At 37.6% G+C, this 17,072-nt stretch overlaps 1 pseudogene; it reads left to right on the plus strand.

Annotated features, from left to right (window-relative positions):
* Positions 1-2,001: 2,001 nt before the first annotated feature.
* Positions 2,002-5,248, plus strand: LOC116633003 (annotated as a pseudogene).
* The last annotated feature ends 11,824 nt before the right edge of the window (positions 5,249-17,072 follow it).

A 17,072-nucleotide genomic window follows, 5' to 3' on the forward strand; every position in this document is an offset into this window, starting at 1 on the left:
AGGCTATAAAGAGATAATTAATGACTGTATTTAAACCCTGTGATTTTTTTTTTCCCTTTTAGAAGCATAGCCTGCATTAAGTGGGATCCATTTTATTTGTATTGTTAGCTTTGTTAATTTGTCAGTGATTGAAGCAAGAATTCCTTTGTCAGTTTTATAGTTGTGTTTAGTGTGAAGAATATTACCATTGATTTTCCAAATCACTTAGCTGGGGCTCTTTAAATGTTGGAACCATACACATTGGAACTAATAATAAACATTCCCTCACAAAAAGGAGACCAGGAAAACTTAGCTTTTTGAAATTTATTGGAGATGTAGGAAATAACTTGATTATTTCCCATTACATTTTTAGGGTATTATACATTTGATATAAAGCCTTTTTCAATATGCATCATGTAAAATTTTTAAATTATATACAAGTTCTATGTATTGATCTTGTTGATGAGTGATGATTGTGTTCAAGTTAAAAAAACAAGGCTTCTTAGGATTTCTTTAAAGAAAGAATTGAACAGATAATGGTTTGTTGTGTTATTATGTAGGTCTGCTAACTAGAAAGAGCATTTCTATTTGAAGAGCAAAAAGCAGAGGTTTCATTGAGTCCCTCATTTCAGTGTACCCATACTTTCTCAGCAGGTATAGCAGTTCTGTTCCTAAAGGATTTAGGAGTTCATTTTGTATATAAACTATAGAACTGGAGTGCCAGTGGCACTTCTGATTCACTTAAAGCTGCCAGGGAAACTAAACATGAAGAGAACAAGGGGAATGACTGGGTCAAATTAATAGAAATAGGTCTTTTTGCAAGCATCATAATGATCCTGATCATCAACCTTGAAAAGTAAATTAGAACAAGCAAATTGCTGTTGAAAAATTCTTTCAGCACTCTGCTGTTGCTACTCAGCTAGTCATGGCTCAGCCAGAGGCAAGGAAAAAATGCACTCAGTTTTGTATTAACAAAGGCAACATTATTAAAGTGAATGTTTACATTGTGTTTATTGAAGTGTTCAAAGAATATTTGTTGCATCTTCAACCTGCTATTCTCCAGACTAGTATAGTGCATGAGTGATAGTAAAAATGAGTCATGTGTACATTTTAGAAAGATTACTGACATTTAACTTAAATGTTTCTGAACTATCTTCAAAATATTTAAGCATCAGACTTCAATACTTTCTCTTTTGAAGGTTTTCATCTAAGAAATGCATCCATAAAAAAAAAAACTCATTTGCTTGAATATACCTTCCAGTTACTTCCAAATGCTTGATGAAACTTTCCTTCCAGAAACAACAATGCATAGGGGATAATGGGCTGAAAACAATCAAAAATGAAAACAGCTGTGAAGTTGCTGAAGTGAGTGTGTAACAATACATAGTATGTGCATTGGAGAAACAGCATGATAACTGTGAGCACTTGTGTGAGCTACAGTTGTCTTGAACTACTTCATAAAAACCAAGTTGAGAATAGCCAAGACAGCAAATGATAACATGTCAGTCTTTCATTTAAAAATTTAAGAAGTATTATATGTACTGGTAAAATGGGAAATTAATAATTAAAAGTTCAGAAAGAATTTTAGCTTTCACCTATCTAAAATGAACAATTTAAATCACTTCTATATTTTAGAAGTAGGAAAAATATAGTACTTAATGGGGATTAAAGTACCATGTTTTGCTTGGTCTCTTAATAAGTGTTCATGAATGTAGTTCAGTATTCTGCAGTCTCTTATGCATTGAGTAGTTTTTGAAGAAACGTTTTCTTAGATTCACCAACAGGACAGGTTGTCAGTCTTATACATTTCAGCCCCAAAATTTGTCTATCACAATTAGCAAAGATTATTAGCCCATGCTGTAGGCTGTTGAGAACCTCTTAGCCAGATATTATTTACCACTTCTGTAGCATATATTTACAGAGTATTATGTTTTTATTACTTTGAAGTCCAGAAGGAATTGATAAAAATTACTTAAAAATTATGAATTACTGTATAGAAGTTTATATTTAAAATGGATTTTATTTAACATTTTCCTAAGGAACTTGGTCCATAATCTTAAAAAGAAATTTTTTTTTTAAATAAAGTAAATACCAAGCCTCTAACTCTGCTTTTCTAAGGAAGTAACCAGGAAAAGTGGTTAGTAATGTGCATAGCTTAGTTAATAGTGGCAAGAGGACTTTTTAACTGATGGAGATATCAGTGGCTTCATGCCCATAATATGGATTTCCTTCTATTAAAAGAACATGCCATTTTATTTAATATTAAAGACCTAAACATAATTGAACATAAGGTATGACTTGAAATTAAAAACTGCTGAGTAATCTAGTTGAAATGGAGACCTTAATTTAGTTAATAAAAATTCAGTGTTAAACTTTATTGTATTGTACTCTTATTATATGCCACTCTAAAACTAGACACAAAGACAAAAAATAGTCTCTGATTTTGCATGGTGCCTTACGACTCCCACAATGTATTAGCATTGTAATATGGAAGACTACTTCTACACATTCGTTAATACAGAAGTTGTTCAAAGAAGTGATGGTTGAAGTTCCCAGGCACACAGGACAGAAGGGCATCCCAAGGTCAACATCCTATCTGTGAGGTCCGACAAACAGAATTCCAGAAACCTGAACATCTAACATAGTAAGTGTATACATAGAATATTTTTTTGGTTCCAAATGTTTGAGATTTGAATAGATAAATATAATTTTTTTTTCAAATCTTCACTTTTTTTTTTTTCTTTTTATTAACATATAATGTATTATTTCTTTCAGGACTACAGGTCTGTGATTGATCAGTCTTACACAATTCACAGCACTCACCATAGCACATACCCTCCCCAATGTCCATCACCCAGCCACCCCATTAAATATAAATTTCTAAGGAAATTAATTATTGCTATATTTAATTTCCACCCTAGCATACAAATACAAAAGCACTTCTGCCTACTAAAATCTACATTCCTCCACTCTGTCTCCCCTTCCTTGATATTTTTGAATGCATATTCACATGTGCTAGTATGAGACTTGCCTCTGTATGATCAATGAATAAAATAGAATGATATATAAGTAGGAATATAAAGAAAATATATAAGTGAAGAACTTATATAACTTGATAGGGTAATATATGTTATATTTGATAAGCTAACATTTTCTCTAGTTCTCCTACAGTAGAACCTACACCTTTGGAATATATTCTTAACCTTGTTTCATTTGAATATGTATACATGTATATAAGTAAGTAAAACGAGAAATAAAAGCTTGAGCACTGGTCTCACTTACTAGTTTACAAATCTTTCCCGCACCTCCCACGCCAATATTTTGAACTTCTTGAGGACAATGACCTTTATCATCCCATCTTTGTATTCCCAGTGCCACGAGAAACACAAAAGAAACTTAGTCTTGATTCATGAAGTAGCAAAATGTTAAATATGTAATAAAGCAGATTGTCTTCGCACCTAAAACAAATCAATGATGTTTGAGTGATTATGGTTTTGCATGTGTGTATAAAAAGTTCATTGTGCAAACAGTGGTTCAGTCCACGTTCAGCACAGGTAATTTCTGCCCTGTGATTGCCATGTGTACCACCATTCAGAGATATTGTCACCATTTGTGACACTGCTTCAGGCATACTGTGCAGAGCTTTGGCTCAGCCCGTTAGACCCGCGACAGCTGAGGCCTGCAGTTGCTGCCCATCATAGGACACATTCTTTGCGGTTATGCTTCAGTGAACCTTAAAGCCCTTGGCACTCCCTTCTTAGAAATCCTTTCTGGAACTCCTTCTACAATGGCTTTGTGAGTCCCCCACTATTCACCAGAGTTGATCCTGATTTTGTTCAATATAATGTGACCTGATGTGCTATGACTCCTCTCATCCCATAAAGCCACAGCTTTCAGTGATTCCCATATACTAATGAAATAGAGTCACCAGTATCCAAGAATTCCAAGTGATTATTTTGAACATATCCATTAACCACAAAGGCAGAGTGGTGTAGAGGAAATATACAATATTTGAAGTCATACACAGCTGATTTCAAAACCTGCCACTTACTAGCTGGGTGATCCTGGATAAATTACTTCTGTGATCTTCCCTTTCCTCCTAGCTTCATAGGGTTATTGCATTAAATGATACCAAGTTCTCTGCATAGGTGTTCAATCAATGTTCTTTCCCTTCTAGATCAAAAGTTAAGAATGGCCTTTTCAAGTAACTTTCTCTGCCTATAATTAGTTATACCTTCAGATTATCAAAATTATATGAGTTGTCCATTTGACTTTGGTGGGGGTTTTTTGTTTTTGTTCTTGTTTTTTTAAGTAAGCCCAACATGGGCTCACAACCTCAAGATCAAGAGTCACATGTTCTGCTCTTTTCTGGTTACTACGGATTGAGGAACCATGAGCAGCAAAGTCTCCCACGACACCCTGTACGAGGCGGTGCGGGAAGTCATGCACGGGAACCAGCACAAGCGCCAGAAGTTTTTGGAGATGGTGGAGCTGCAGCTCAGCCAGAAGAACTATGACCCTCAGAAGGACAGACTTCTCAGGCACCATCAGGCTTAAGTCCACTCCCCGCCCCAAGTTCTGCATATGTGTTTTGGGGGACCAGCAGCTCTGTGATGAGGCCAAGGCAGTGGATATTCCCCATATGGACATTGAGGTGCTGAAGAAACTCAACAAGAATAAAAAATGAGTTAAGAAGCTGGCCAAGAAGTATGATGCCTTTTTGGCTTCAGAATCTCTGATCAAGCAGATCCCGTGAATCCTGGGCTCAGGCCTGAATAAGGCTGGCAAGTTCCCTTCCTTGCTGACCCACAATGAGAACATGGTGGCCAAAGTGGATGAAGTGAAGTCCATCATCAAATTCCAGATGAAGAAGGTGCTGTGTCTTGCAGTGGCTGTTGGCCACTTGAAGATGACAGATGATGAGCTTGTGTACAACATCCACTTAGCTGTCAATTTCCTAGTGTCATTGCTCAAGAAGAATGGGCAGAACGTCTGGGCTTTATCATCAAGAGCACCATGGGTAAGCCCCAGAACCCGTACTAAGGCACAGTCTAATAAACCCTAGTGCTACCATTTAAAAAAAAAAAGTCACAGTTCTACTGACTGAACCAGGTAGGTGTCCCTTTTTGGCTTGGGTTTTGAATGTTCAGCTATATGTTATATTGCGGGAATGACTACTCCACTGCTTGACTGGGTCCTTGAAATTAATAAAACTGCTGTAGAATTGAGTGAGTTTGTTTTATTTTTTTATTTTATTGTTTTATTTAAATTTTAGTTAATATACAGTGCAGTATTGGTTTCTGGAGAAGAATTCAGTGATTCATCACTTATGTGGGTGTGTTTTATAAACTTTACTAAGGTTTAACAATTCGTCATTATTCATAGGAGGACATTCCCTCAAAATTCATATTATAAGTTTTGAAAAAACAGTCATCTGTCAAAAATGAGACTGAATGAAAATAAAATCCATCCACAGGAACATTGAACAAATACAATAATAGCCCACAAACCTTTAATAGTGCTTGATTCTAGAAGGCTTTTCTGTATGTCATCCAAGATGTAGTCTGTGCCATTCATAACTAATTGTTACATGTGAAAGTCATTCCTTCATAAGATGAACCACTGATTAAACCGGAGTCTGATGTCTGGTAAGGAAATGAATATATCCAGAATATTCTGAAACACATTTATGTGACATACTGTACTAGGCTGTAGGGAAAAATGCGATGATTAAGAGCTTGCTTTCCCAGAATTTATAATCTAAAAGATATAAAACCCCTTGTATCTCCGGGGTTTTCTTGAAATACTTTTTCCTATAAAAGGAAAATGTTGATTTAGTTGACAACATAATTTTTTTTCATGTCTAATTGCTTGATTTATTGATATAATAAAACACTATTTGAGTTGTCAAATTTAAGTTCCTGGAAATCTGAAGTTACAGAACAAGGGCACTTAAATCTTAGAATGCTAAAAAGGGTTGAAAATAATTTGTTCTCTCCCCACAGAATGGGACATTTTGTTTTGTTTTGTTTTACTGGCCCTTTTGCCCAAATTAGCTCTACTGAATAAAATAGAAGCTAAGCTGCAGCTGCAGAGTTCTAATAATAGATGGGCATATTCCTTCATCTTCCCCAGGTCTGAGTCTCGACCACAATGCCAAGCCTCTCTGATGTCTGAAAGTGGAAAAGTGAATGGCAGGATAACATCGAGGCCTTTGAGACCCTCAGGGAACTCCTGCTGAAGACCACTCCCCACTTCCCAGTCCTGCATAGGAGGGTTCCGTAGGGATGCCCAGTTGGTGGCGCCTGAGAGCTTCCTAGGGGCTGCATGAACCCACAGCTACTAACAGGTTTTCTCTTTATGCTTCTATTTCTAGCCAACACACTGATTTTTACAATTTTAATAGTCATATAAAGTTTCCTCAAATTTAAATAAAAAATGAATATATAACAGTTTTAACTATACTGGAATTAAAATTAAATTTTTTTTTCTTTTTTAATTTTTTTATTGTTATGTTAATCCCCATACATTACATCATTAGTTTTAGATATAGTGTTCCATGATTCATTGTTTGTGCATAACACCCAGTGCTCCATGCAGAACGTGCCCTCCTCAATACCCATCACCAGGCTAACCCATCCTCCCAACCCCCTCCCCTCTAGAACCCTCAGTTTGTTTTTCAGAGTCCATTGTCTCTCATGGTTCTTCTCCCCCTCCGATTTCCCCCCCTTCATTCTTCCCCTCCTGCTACATTCTTCTTCTTGGAATTAAAGTTAAATTTAAAAAATAAATGGAAAATGAACACGTATAAAGAAAGATATTGAGTAAATAATAGTTCAGGTGGTATATGGTGAACAGAAAGATGGAAACGCAGATGAGTGCACAAGAATTATTTGGGGGTGTTTTGAATCAAAGTTTGACACTTAGGGAATCTAAAATAGGAATAACTCTTCATTATGCTACTCAAGATAGTTTTTCAGTAAAGTCCTCAGAGGGGCTAATAAGCAGTGTAGTCTGTGGAGAATATACTCTGGCTTTTGGGTTAGGCAGACACAGTTCAAATGCCATCTCTGCGTAAGTTAACCTTGGGCCTGGGGTCCTCATTTGTAAGCTAGGAGTCTTACCTCATAAGATGGGTGTATGAATTAAATGGCATAGCACATAGAGAAAGTACATAGGTGATGCTCATTCATTCCTTTGGACTCACCCTCGAATAATGTCAGCTGTTTCTATTCATGACTTCTGAACTGGAAGTAGGTCACAATTATTTCCATTCCAATTTTTTTTTTTTTGGTAATGTGCTAGCAAAATAGGAAAAACAGCATATTGAGTTCCCATATTTACTGCAGCACAGAGAAGTTAAAAGTTTGTGTTAGTGGCAGAGTCAGATGTAGATTTTCATCTAGTTAAGCTAACCAGCCTCACTGCTTCTCCTTCTGTGCACACAGTAAATGAACTTACACACATAGACGTTCTTATAACAGATAATTTTGTTCTCTGCTTTGGTAACTAAAAGCTAAGCTGAAATGTTAACCTTTATTTGACCTTTTCTAGAGCTTTTTAAATATGTTTTTGGTTATTATCTTATATTGTGTTCCTTTTATTATTCTCTATTTTCTCTTTGCTTCAGTGTATCTATTTTTTATTTTATTGTACTACCGTATCTTATTATATGGATCTTTATTAATTGATCTTTATTGTCATTATATCCTTTAATGTTGGTTCCCTCAAATCATTTTTGGAATAAGGTTAAGAATGGTTATATATGCAAAATAGTGTCATTAATCTGCCACTGATAATGTTCTAGGCAAAATTTAAGAGAAAAAGATTGGAGAGAATTTAATATGATCCTGAAAGTGGTCACGTCAGACAGTTCCCTGGTGACTTATAACTTTAAGCAGTTCATTTTTGCTAAAACACAGTGAACTTAGTTAATGCCACCAATCATTGCTTTACATCAAAAGCCATTAGAATCTGTTTGACTATCTTTTTTTAAATGAGACTCACTTCACTAACTCTACCAGCTTATGTATTCAAATACATACTGTCTTTCAAATTAGTCTCCTCTAGAGATGATTCTGGTGAATCCATCATAGCTAGAAAAATGAGGGGACTTTCTCTTTGCAAAAGCCTTCAAAGCTAATTTAGGAGCTACAGAAGAAAAATGAACTTTATGATTGCCTCTTCTCTTTAAATAAAACCCACTTTATCTAGCTTAATCAACTGTCTTATATTCATGGGACTCAATTTTTAAGAAATCAAATATTTGGAAGAATATGCCACATGATTTGAAGGCCGTTCACAAAGAAAAAGGAATTTCCAGAAAGATTTGGTACTATGACAGACTCCTTGGAATTAGTGTTTAGTTAACCAGAGAGACTACTTTGAAGCTCTGTTGCAAGTTTGGGTGTTTCTAAATGCATCTCAGTAATAAGCACATCCCATACAGCATAATTTACATGTTTCTAGGAAGCCAAAATATTTTCAATATCAGGATTTATTTGAGTTTTGTTTGATTAAAGCATAAAAATAAGTGTTTTAAATATAATAATTTGGGGGTCTTTATAGCAAAGATCTATTTTGACGGGAAAATTGCAGCAATTGAACCTGTAGTGTATAGGACTAGGACTGCCTAAAATGAAGGGAAAATAAAGGAGTACTTATGCATGTGTTTTCATATTCTAATTTGAATACTCTATCAAGAGAAACTAAAAATTATGTTTTATACGTCATTCTCATTCTTATAACAATATTGTGATTATTTGTATTTAATGTTAAATATTACCTGACATTTTTACTTCAATTATTTTTAGCTGTTCACACACAGATGCAGTAAGGCTGACATAATTACCCCCTTTTAATTCACAAGAGACATGTATTTACCTATTTGTTATAAGGCTTTTCATGCTAGCATGCTGTTACTGTGACAAGACTACACACAGTAAGTAAAATAATATCGTCTATTGCACAGCAACCTCAATAGCTGAATGTTAATTTAACCAGTAAAGACAAAGTAATTGCAATAATAAGAACTCCTTTCTTCTGATGAAGTTAAAAATGGAACTCAAATTGTACTTATATGGCTCATTGGCTTAGTGATCACTGGAAAAATCAACCATAGTGCAAAGCCTATTTGCAAAGCTGCAACTAGTTACTAGAGATCCTAGTTGAAGATCTCATTTAGGATCAGTGTAGATATTAGTAGAATACTAGAGTATTTGGCACCTGGAGTGGATTATTTTTAACACTTATCACCTCCATGTGACAAAATTATTTTCAGTGATAATCATGAAAGGAATAAGAATGATGTCCAGAAAAGGAGTTCAGGTAGTGACAATTGTCTTTTATTGACCATATGTGGATATTTTGGGAGTTTTCTTTTTACTGGCATAATAATCATGCCAGTGGAAAAAAATAAAATGAAATATTTATTACAGAACAAATAAAAATATAAATATTTATAAATTACATTAATGCTTTTTTTTTTTTAAGATTTATTTATTTGACAGAGAGAGACACAGCTAGAGAGGGAACACAAGCAGGGGGAGTGGGAGAGGGAGAAGCAGGCTTCCCGCCGAGCAGGGAGCCCGATGCGGGGCTCGATCCCAGGACCCTGGGATCATGACCTGAGCCGAAGGCAGACGCTTAACAACTGAGCCACCCAGGCGCCCCCATTAGTGCATTTTAAAAGGCGAATTTATTTTTTGGATTTTTTTTATTAATTTTATTTTATTATGTTAAAGATTTTTTTTTTTTTTTATTTCTTTATTTGAGAGAGAGAGAATGAGAGAGAAAGCACATGAGAGGGGGGAGGGTCAGAGGGAGAAGCAGACTCCCCGCCGAGCAGGGAGCCCGATGCGGGACTCAATCCAGGGACTCCAGGATCATGACCTGAGCTGAAGGCAGTCGCTTAACCAACTGAGCCACCCAGGCGCCCAATTATGTTAGTCACCATACATTACATCATTAGTTTTTGATGTAGTGTTCCATGATTCATTGTTTGCGTATAACACCCAGTGCTCCATGCAATACGTGCCCTCCTTAATACCCATCACCAGGCTAACCCATCCCCCCACTCCCCTCCCCTCTAGAACCCTCAGTTTGTTTCTCAGAGTCCATAGTCTCTCATGGTTCGTCTCCCCCTCCAATTTCCCCCCTAAAAGGGCGAATTTATACCTACATAGTGGTCTGTCACAGTAATGCGTAATAGCATTACAGTAACTGATATAGTTTTAATAAAATCAAAATGCCTGCAAAAAGTACAATTTAGACAACTACATCATACCACTATGTAGCGTTCTATTTCCTTGAGTTATTCTTTACTTTAACACAAATGATTAACAATAAAAAGAAGTATTACTCAAATTTAGTAAAAGATTTAATGTTTGAAATAAGATTTACACTTCTCAAGCAAAAAGTTCATACTTCAGATTTAGCATGTTGTCTCACTGTTGTAATAAAAACTTCACAGAATTACTGGATTGAAGTGACTCAAGTTCTGTTTCTTAATCTTTAAAATCACTGTGCTAAATTATTAATTTCAAGTATACTGTTTAAACAAAGGATTATGTAGCACCACGAAGTTTGAAGATAGAAATTGCCTTCAAAGCAGGCTTTAACAATCCTCAACTGCTATTACTATGGAAAGGAATGGATGCAGCCAAGTCCATGTGTGGGGGCTGATGGTATAATTGGGAATTCTCCAAATTAACTTACATGCAGGATGCATTGTTTATTAAAGGATAGGTTATCAAAATGTGCCAATCTGTAATTTACATATATTTTATTTCAACTCAACAATAACCACAGTAATTATTTAGAATTTAGACCAACAAGAGACAGTTTTGGAGAGGATTGTTTTGTCACTAACATTGTTTAGAATTGTTGGCACATGACAATAAAAAGCAGACCAATGTTTGGTCAGTTTTATTCTTGTATTTAAGCTTCTCTACAGACAATGCCTACATCAGGAGGTGACCACCCTACCCTCAACACATGACGGCATACTTTCATTTCATCTCGACCTGCAAGACAGGCTTTGTTTTGTGCCAGGTACATCAACTGAAGAAAACATCCAGAGATGTTCTGCACCAATCTTTACATGTTCATCAGTATTCACTTAGTGAGGAGAACCAAGGGTTAATTAGTAAAATTAACAGTTGTTAAATAACTGTGTGTCACTGCTTCCCAGGGCCATTGTACAACATGATTAGTTCTACATCATTTCCTACCATTAACACTATAAAACCTTTTTTTTTTTTTTTTAACCCCATTTAACTGGAGAAGAAACTCAGCTGGCCTTAAGTAGGCAGCAGACTCTCAGCATGTTTGCTTCATATTTGAGCACATTCCTGGTTTCCACTCTGTTCCTTCCCCAATCCTAGAATCTCAGTGCTACTGTGATCCTCAATTTCTGGGATCACTTCAGAGTTTCTGTGTCCCGACTAAAGTATTAGGAACCTTTTGTGTTCCACCATTCAGAGGATTCACTTTTCGAATAGCATTGCGGAGTGAGTAAAGCTTAGCACAAAGACCAAAGGTGCAATTTCTGACACTGAGAGTGTTCTGTATCTTGGGTAATGGGGCCTTCATACCACCTCTCAAATCACACCACGTCAACCACTCTCTGCTCATTTTACTCACATGGTCCATCTGATACAGTGACTTAGCCCAAGTCATTACCTTAAGATTGCAAATGGGGCATTAGGGCTCATGAGCTTATGGGAGTTTCTATCTTGATGAGGACAGGTTTTCAAATCTTTTTATAAAGTCACAAGACTTTTCTATCCCAAAACTAAAACAAAAGGCAGTGCTGGTGGCTGTACAATCATGACTATATCACTTATTGTAAGTTTCTTCATCTGAAAAACGTGGGAAGAAAGCAAGATGACTAGATGATCTCTAAGGTCCGTATCACATTATATATTTCTATTGTACATATAAAACAAATTTTATATAAACCAAATTTATCATTTCTATGCACATAATTTTGGGAAAAGAGAAGAGACAAATTGTTAATAATAGGAAAATATGATGGCGGTGACAATGATCATAGGACTCGTGGTTAGGAAAGCAAGTTGTGGAGTCTTTCCCTTATGGAAGTTTCCTGATTGGGTTTCTCTCTCTCTTTCTCTTCCTTTTCACTTTCCCTTATGGTTTTTGTTGAACCGTGGCCCACCATCCCATACCCTGGGGCTCTACTTAACAAATGTTAACAAAATCACAACAAGAAGTAATGATAAATTCTTTAGAGTTAAAAAAAAAAGGGGAAAGAAGAAGAACGAAGAGTTCTGGGGGATGGAAGTGGGGTACAATTTTACAACCTAATAACATACAATTGTCATAGAAACTGAAGGCAGATGTGGCAGGGGGCAAGAGTGAACTTCTGGTGATCAGGAAGTGCTATGAAAAACAGCTTCTACACCATTCAGGAAGTGACCTTGCTTATCACAGAACAGCAAGTGTCACAAGGACAGATGAAGGTATAATTGAGAAGTGCTTTTACTTTTCAAACTCAGTATCTTCATACAAACGAAATGATTTTAAAACAGCCGTGGTGGAGTGTCTGGGTAGTTCAGTCAGTTAAGTGTCCCACTCGATTTCGGCTCAGGTCATGATCTCAGGGTGGTAAGATTGAGCCCCACGTTGGGTTCTGCACTGAGCATGGAGGCTGCTTAAGCTTCTCTCTCCCTCTCCCTCTGCCCCTCCCCCCATGCTCTCTAAATAAATAAATAAATAAACAAATAACAAAAACCTCCCTTAAAAAAATAAAACAACTGTGGCAATTTCACAAAACACCTAAATGCTAACTGCGGTTGCACACTACCTTCTGAAACACCAGCAAAATCCACAGACACTAAGGGTAATAATGCTTGAAACACCCTATCCCAGGGAATGCTCTTTCTCAATAAGATATAGTCTGCTATTTGACTTGACATTTTTCTTTTCAGCTTTCTATCAGTAACTATAGGATTTAAACTGAGATGTTACCTGATTCCTGGAGGGGTGAACTCCAGGGAAAGGTGGTGAGAGAGGTTTCTGTGTTGAACCCATTCTGATCCAGAGTTACTAGGAGGCCAACAGGTGTCCTGGTGGTCCTGGGGTAGAAAACAGGAAAAGGCTTACACTGGAGTTGACCTTTGGTCAAAGCTAGCTCCAGGGAAGAGGAGTTGGACTTCATCTAAGAACTGCTTTGTCTTGCCCAAAGACTTCCTTGTGGTATAGGTGGGGCCTTCTGGACAGTGGAGCACCCATTTTTCAATGCAATTCCATGTGGCAATAAGAAGCAATAACAGTAGTGGATTAGTGTGGTCAAGGTCAGTATTCCACTTCATGGGGTGAAGTTGGACCAAGCAAAAGCCTCTTGTGCTCTGGATAATGAGGGTGGTGGGGTACCTATTATTTGTCCCTAGTTATCCATATATTTATGGATGATTTGTAGAGCAGTTCAGGTAGCTGCATCCCCAAATTGCAAAAACATCTTTTCCTTCTTAAAGTGAGATAAAACAAAGTGAAATGTTCGCTCTCTACCACCCAAGTCAAGTTTAAATCTCGGTCTCCAGAGGGAAATTTTGAGTATTCATTACACACAAATATTTACTATGTCATACAAATGCATAATGTTCTAGGCTGATTCTGAGCATAGATCATAAAAACTAACATTTGTTAAGCACTTACTGTTGGTTAATCTCAAGGCATTTTCTCTTTTAATCCTCCCAATAACCCATGAAAGTTTGGTACCTCCATTTTGCAGAGGAGGGAAATTGGAGTTTGACGAGATGGAATGGTGGACCAGAATCTGGGCACAGGGCAACCAGGCTCAGGGACTCCCTTCTCTATACAGTGCCTCCTAGGAAGCAGACCCGATTCTTTGGCAGTTGGAATGAGAGACCTCACTTCTCTTTCCGGCACCACCCCTAGACAGGTAAGAGTGAAGTTACTCTCTAAACATGGAAATTACTAACATTGATCCAGTCCATCTGTTCCCTAATGAGGTCAGTGTGACCATTTCTCTGCTTCCATCTTTCATAACCCTCCCTTTTACAAACTGTACCATTCAGTTTATGTGTACTTTCCAGCAAGCCTGCCACGGACACTTTATCATCAACCGTAAGATAAACTTTCAGTCCCGACTCCATTTCCACAAGCAAATGACTCACTAAAATTTCAAGTCAAGAGGTGAGAAAAATGTAAATGTAATTCTTTGAAATGTCTCCTTTGGGTTTGCGGAATGTACATTGTAGGGGCTAATTGTCAGAACGTTTAATTGTTACCCTGTATCGAGCTTCCCTTGTGCGCTGGAGCAACACCGTAGGTGCTAATAGTGAGAAAATTTGACTGTAGCTCTGCTGTGTTCTCTTCATTAAGCTAATGGAACATTTTCCTTTCATTTTCTCCCTAGGGTGGCTGTAGGAGTACAACCTTATAATTGTTGCTCTTACTGTAATTGGAGGTAGTAGGAGTATATATAATCTTATTGTCTTTCCTATGTGGTGGTAGTTTATTTATGACCTATTGATAATTCCCAGCCAGCAGCAGAAAACTCAGTGAGTATTACATTAGCATTCCCTCCTAGGAGAGTGCCTACCAAACAAAGACTATCATTAACCAGAAGGAACACGTACTAGGGATGGCCCATCATACCAAATATAAACTTCATTACCACAAAAATTGACCCCTCTGGGTATCATGGATGTTTCTTTTTTTCAATAAAATTAATGAAGGCTTCATCTTTACCTTTCTTTAGATGTATTAACAAAGCTTCACGAATCTTTTTGGGAGGCTCTCAAAGGCCACTGCACATCTTCAAAGTAATGGGGAGTCTTACTTAGCCACTGAGGTCCCTGGAGTATAAGGGGTCATGAGAAAAACATCAAAATTGAGCATCCACCGCCCTGATTCAGGGCACTGGGGTGTGCTGAGTACAACCTAAGGTCAGCAGGACCCTCCCCAGAGGAGGGATATGGGGATGCCCTAGGAAACTGTTGACAGTACAAATGAGGAGATCTGCTGAGGCACAAACATCTGTATTGCCAAATCTTGATCTCCTATAACATATTTTGATGAAATAACACTTTATCTTTTACAAGCTGGAATGTTTTTTAGGACACGGAGTATTCTCTGAAAATTCTCTACAACCTATGTGTTTTGTTTGGCTTTCATTAAAGGGTCACTGTAGAGAACTTGTATATTAACTATTTTGCTGTTTAAAATAGTTCCGTTCCAGGACTGTCCTTTACTTCTGAGCAGAAAGTATCTCTGAGGTCTGTACACAGAGCTCATAAATATAAACAAGTTAGGCTGGCATCCATGAGAACATAGAATTCTGTATCCCACCCCCACTAGATTATTGAACATGTAAGAACTGAATGGTGGACTGGATGCATAGTCAAATATCTGAATTGTCAAAACTTAAAATCTGCAAATTGGCATTTGGGTCAAGTAACAACACTAAAAATCTTCACAGAGATGATTTTGTTTTATACTCCTGCAGTATTGCAGAATAATGGCCTCCAAACATGCCCATGTCCTAATCCCTGAAACCTGTCTCTTACCTTCAATGGCAAAAGAGACCTTGAAGATGTGATTAAGTTAAGGATCATGGTATTGGAAAATGAACCTGGATTATCTGGTGGGCCAATGTAATCACCATGTTCATTATATGAATGAGGAAAGAGAGTCAGAGGAAAATGGGACCACAAAAGCAGAAGTTGGAGTGATGTGGCCATGAGCCAAAGAATGTGGGCAGCCTCTACAGGCTGGAAAAGGCAAGAAAATGGGTTATCCCTCTAGAGACTCTGGAAAGAATGCAGTCCTGACAACCCATTTAGGACTTCTGACCACCAGAACTATAAATGGTAAGTCCATGTTGTTTTAAGCCACTAAATCTGTGGTAATCTGTTATAACAGCAATAGGACACTATATAACTCTCCACAGTTTTACAAAACAGACTCATCATCTCCATTTAATAGTTGAGGAAGCTGATATTTCAGGGATTCAAGTGGCTTAGCTCACCCTGCTTCCTCTCACAATGCATGGGGGGTGTAGCTAGTTTTGAGTAGAACTGCATTCTCTCTTAAAGCAGATGGGTTCTCCCAAGGTTCTGGAAAAGCTGCAAGATGCATGCATTAGGTAACTTGCTAACTGCACATCCACCCTTTTGTCTTTCAGTCATCAGGTTAGATGACTTTTTTTTTTAAGATTTATTACTTATTGGGGGGGGGGAGGTGGCAAAGGGAGAGGGAGAGATAGTCACAGGTAGACTCCCTACTGAGCACAGAGCCCAGCGCAGGACTTGATCCCAGGACCCTGAGATCATGACCTGAGCAGAAATCAAGAGTTGGATGCTTAGCCAACTGCACCACCCAAGCGCCCCCAGGTTAGAAGACTTTTTAATGAACTTAGCTGAGTTTTTTTATTTTCTAAAAAGTTGGCAGTTTTGTGAAGATTTACTCAGCATTTCTGAAACCAGAGCTTCTTATATTGCTCCCTCTTTTGGCAGATATTTTCCTTTGTCTCACCATTTAAGTTTAGACTCAAAAACTATTTATACCGGGAGGGACTAAACAGTCTGTAAGGGGAAGGGGCTTAATGTGTTTCCCTGTTTGCAACAGTGGCTTCAATCAGGTAGGGTCTTAGAGAAAGATGTCATATTCCAGTTTCAACTTCTCAGCCCACATAAATGGAGAGCATAATTATGGATAGTTAATGGTCATTTTCCATGTCCCTAGCATCATGGTTCCCTGGGTTCTGCAGCAAGTCTAGATGTAAAGGTTTGAGCCTTTAGGTTTGTTCTGGTTTTAAGCAGATTTGGCTCTACAGAAGATATGCATTCATTACACATCTCTCCTAGCTTGGGGGAATATTCTTCCCCTTACTGTGTGGTCCAAATGAAGGCAACCCCATGTGACCTAGGCATGGCCAATTGGAGAACAGTATGTTAACTCCTGATTGGTTCAGGGATCAAGAAGGATGGCCCAGAGTTCTTAGGCCTTTGCTGCCGGAGAAGGAAAGATGTTTTCTCTTCTTTTGAAGCTATCAGAGTAATACAAGCCTATGACTCATGCATCTTGTGGCCATGTGTACTGAACAT

This window comes from Phoca vitulina, unplaced genomic scaffold (genome assembly GCF_004348235.1).
Source record: "Phoca vitulina isolate PV1807 unplaced genomic scaffold, GSC_HSeal_1.0 scaffold7, whole genome shotgun sequence".
Classification (NCBI taxonomy): domain Eukaryota; kingdom Metazoa; phylum Chordata; class Mammalia; order Carnivora; family Phocidae; genus Phoca; species Phoca vitulina.